We start from the raw sequence: 4647 nt of genomic DNA, 5'->3' as shown, positions 1-4647 counted from the left end.
CGACACTTGGGGTGCCCATAACACCGACACTTGGGGGGCCCATAACACTGACACTTGGGGGCCCATAACACCAACAATTGGGGGGCCCATAACACTGACACCTGGGGGGCCCATAACACCAACACTTGGGGTGCCCATAACACTGACACTTGGGGGGCCCATAACACCAACAATTGGGGGGCCCATACCACTGACACTTGGGGGCTCATAACACTGTCACTTGGGGGGCCCATAAGACTGTCACTTGGGGGGCCCATAAGACTGACACTGATTTCAGGTCCTGATCAGTATACCTTGCAGGGGGCGGAGTCTATCAGCAAATGGAAACATTGTATCAGCATTATATCTCATCCATTATTTTATTTTGGATGGGGAGGGTTCCCGGCCATTTTTCCCATCCCCATGGGTATGAAGCCCCACAGGGGCCCGCTTCCTTCTTCTTCACAAACCCAGAATATTTTATATTATTTAGGATGACGCTCCGGCCAAATATTTAAACTCTCAGAGATAACTCCGGGAGGTCGGTGACCCGGGAAGAGGAAACGTCAGATCTGCTGAGGAGGTGCAGGGAGAGGAATGACTCCTGCAGGTAGGAATTTATGACGGATAAATGATTTCTGACCTAAATTCTTCACTCTCTCTCATTAATCATTACCCAGCTAGAGAAATACTCGGAATCATCAAATGCAGCCAATCACAAGGCTGAATAGTGACATTGATCATTAGCGCCATCCCTGGTAACTGTGCATGAAAGCTTGGCGCTGCCTGTCTGCTTTTTGGTGGCCTCCGCAGATTGACTAGGCTTCTATTGCTGATAGGCCAGTGGAAGGGGTGTGTCCACATCTGAAGGGGTGTGTCCCTCTTGTAACTCACCCTAACTCTACAAACTGACCAATAAGTAGGTTTTCATTTCTGATAGAACAGTGGAAGGGGTGTGGCACATCTGAAGGGGTGTGTCCTTGTAACTCATCCACGTTCTGTTAGATTCTAACAGAGGGCGGGGCTAATGTGTTCTAACAGTTAGAACACATTAGCCCCGCCCTCTTTGTGATCTACAAATCACCTTCCCAATGGTATGGAGATGAAAGCGGCAACTGTATCACATGCAAGACATTTACTGCGGTGACAACGCCACTGCTTTACGGACATATTACAGGGAGCGTTGTCACCCCAGGACAGGAAGTGTTATTTGCAGGATCCCAGGTAAACATAAAATAAAATTCTGCCCGCTCACACCTTTATCTTCCCCAGCGATACCCCTGATTCCTCCTCCCTGGATTGTCCTCGGCCTATTTATATCCCCAGATTGAGGCTAAATCAACAATGCCGCATCTGGGGCTGTGAAACTGCTGGAATGTGAAACCTTTCAACCACAAAATTATAAGATGAGCTGTCACCAAGCTGGCACCACCAGCAGCTCGGATTGTTTTTATTCAGCCTGGGCCCCCTGGGGCCACCTCAGAACACTGGAGCAAAAGTGCTGCCCATGGGAGCTCTCTCGGTCTCATATTTCAGGTCATGTGATTAATGTGGAGATATTGTCACTAAATTTATAATGCAGACTGGAAATCCTCAGGGGTGTGCGGGTCAGGAGGGCAAAACCCTCCCCCCCCTCCCCCAAAGGGAACCTGCTGCTTGTCCATGCAGGATTAGTTATAGGTAGATCCAGGTGAGCTGACCTGGCTCAGGTACAGCTGGAGAACCCATTGAGGGGTCATGTGATCTTTATAAGGGGTGATGAATAAATGGAAGAGTTACAGTGACTCATCACTGAGAATTCTCCTAGATTGTAAGCTCTTCAGGGCAGAGTCCTCCCCTCCTCTGGTGTCACTGTCTGTATCTGTCATTTGCAACCCCTATTTAATGTACAGCGCTGTTTAATATGTTGGCGCTATTTAAATCCTGTTTATTAATAATAATAATAATGATAATAATGTTACAAGAAACATGAAGTCATATATCTAAATAATATAAGCAGGGGGTCACAAATGCAAATAGATTTGGATATCACTAATTTGCATATGACAAGCCCCTCCCAGCTTCAGAAAGGGAGACATAATCCGTAAAAGGTCCAATTCTAATATGAAAACACTAGAAATAATGACAGACAGAAGGAAAGAGCAGAAAGAGATGAGCCAATCACTGTGCAGCTTCACCTTTCATCGTCCAATCACAGGTTAGGGGTGGGTTACAGAGGATCTGACAATAGAGGAAAAACAGGAGGACATCTATTGGCAGGGAAAAGTACTGCAGGGAAAATCTCTAGAATGAAGGTGAGTATTGCAGCAAAAGCTTTTTCTGGAGTTCCTCCTTTAACATGCAGTGTCACCGGCTGAGGTTTCCTGTTATTGATCCGGAGCCCAGGTGGATTAGTGCTGTTTGCCTGGCTAGGTGTGATCCCTTCCCTGTGCGGCTCTCGGTGTGATTCACCCGCAGGAATTAGCTTAGATCTTTATAATTGCTGCAAATCTGTCAAAACAAAAAGAAGAGGCCTCTTATATCCAGAGGACACAATGGGGAGTCAGAATCAGGAAACACCACCTGTCACCTCCCTGCAGGTCCCATGGCATGCCATCACCTGCTATATATAGAGCTGCATTGCGATCAGGTGATTGGATGGTGGCCTGCTATGGGTGACGTCCACACGGGGTAAACACCGGCTTATAGCCCTCTTCGTGTACCTATGACTGCTATGGGGCCCAGAAGTACCAAACCAATTATAGAGGTCACAAGGGGGTGTGGCTTATACATCTAGATAACACGAATGTGAATATAGCCAAAGCCCCACCCCCATACAAGTAATCAATATCATGTATAATGAGTGGGGGTCGTGCAGTGTCATTAAATTAATTTACAGCCCCCCCAAGGAATGCCAACCTCAGCATTAACACAGAAATTCAATATGATCGGTGCCTGTCATTAATTATGGAAAACTGTATTAGTTTATTCCATAGGCAGGTTCTGCTTCCTACTTATTAGCAATTGAGTTTATGGGCCATTCTTGATCCAAATAAAAGCAGCGACTTTGGAGGTTTGAGCTCTGCCAATCTCATGCAGGCAATGTATAGGCAGCCCCCTGTCCAGAGCCTCAATATTCACCTAGGCAGCAACCTAGGGCCCCACGGATGTCTCGGGCCCCAGCCACAACTTGCTCAGTTTCTAAAGAAAGCATAGACTTGCTAGAGTCTGATGGAGAATAATCTGTGCTGGTATAGACAATGCACATAGGGTGGCTTCCTCTATACCTATTGCAATCAATGTCAATCAAAGGGGCCAAAGCTGCCTTAGCTAGGGCCCCATTTGGCTTTCTATCTCCCGTATGAGCAAAGAATGAAAAGCCACCCTACAGATGGAAGTGATTTGTCATTTTCAGGAAGAGCGCTGTGATCTGCTGCAACTGCTTGCAAACAATGGTGCAAAAAATGGTTCCTAGTGGCTCCTATTCAGTTGAATGGGAGCTGCCTGCAGCAGAGAGGTAACATCATCTCAGCCTAGGCAAAGTCACCAGAATAGAATTCACGAATTGTTGTAGGGTTTCCATATTGGTGTCACCCCCATTGTTCCATATCTTAGGGTGCTAGCTACAAATAATGCAGCAGGTAAAATGTTTGAATGTTCCCGGGTATTCCTGTCCTTGGATTCGCTCTCTGCTGCGTCGCCCCAAAGCCGCCATTACTGTCACCGTATCCAAATTCCAGGCTAATTCTGGATGAGCAGGAACTGTCAGTGACACTCCAATAGGTGAAAGGAAACATTGTTTGTCGGATTGATATAAATCCTCTTATATAGCAAACAATGGATTTTCTGTATACATTGAATCCCTGCTAACCACCATAGCTGGAAGGCACCTTCCAGAATGTTCTGCTTTACTCTGCCCACATTTCCTTGTAGAAAAAAAGTCCTGAATTATCAAGGGGGAAAAAAGGGCCATTAGAGTGTCAGCTCCTTAGCCCAGAAAGAGGCTCAGTGATCTCTGTACTGCACTGTGGTATTTGTCAGAGCTATATAAATGTATAATAATAGTGTGTGACTGTGGGGGGACATTAGAGTGTCAGCTCCTCTGTACAGAGACTGATGGGACTGGCTCAGTGTTCCCTGTACAGCACTATGGTATATGTCAGAGCTATATAAATGTATAATAATAGTGTGGTGCAGACATAAAGCACATCCCTGTCTTGTTTTCCTGCGGGGGGTGTATGTGTCACTGCAGGCAGGTAGAGTCTTTTCTCTGTGAGGTCTCTGTGGGTCAGGGAGGTTATTTAAGGTATTCTTTGTGTACTTACCCATTATATAGGATCTGTTTACAGCATGGGCGGAGCCAAAGCTGCAACGCTCTCTGTAAATCAGCTGTTTTCATGCCGAGTTTACTGCCCCCCCCCCCCCCCCATATAATCATACAGATAAATGACACATGGAACCGATACCAGACTGGTGTGTTCACAGCTCATGGGGAAAGTTATAAAAATGAGTTGCAATTGCAATTTGTATTACAAGGTAAATGTTCTATTTTTTTCACTAAAACATAACAAACACCTGTATGGAACTTATTTGTAGTGTGTATCTCTGCCCCTCCCACAATGGGGAGATTTCCCCCAGTAGTTTGTGTCTCTGCCCCTCCCACAATGGGGAGATTTCCCCCAGTAGTTT

Source organism: Pyxicephalus adspersus, chromosome 9 (genome assembly GCF_032062135.1).
Source record: "Pyxicephalus adspersus chromosome 9, UCB_Pads_2.0, whole genome shotgun sequence".
NCBI lineage: Eukaryota > Metazoa > Chordata > Amphibia > Anura > Pyxicephalidae > Pyxicephalus > Pyxicephalus adspersus.
This window is presented reverse-complemented; position numbering follows the sequence as displayed.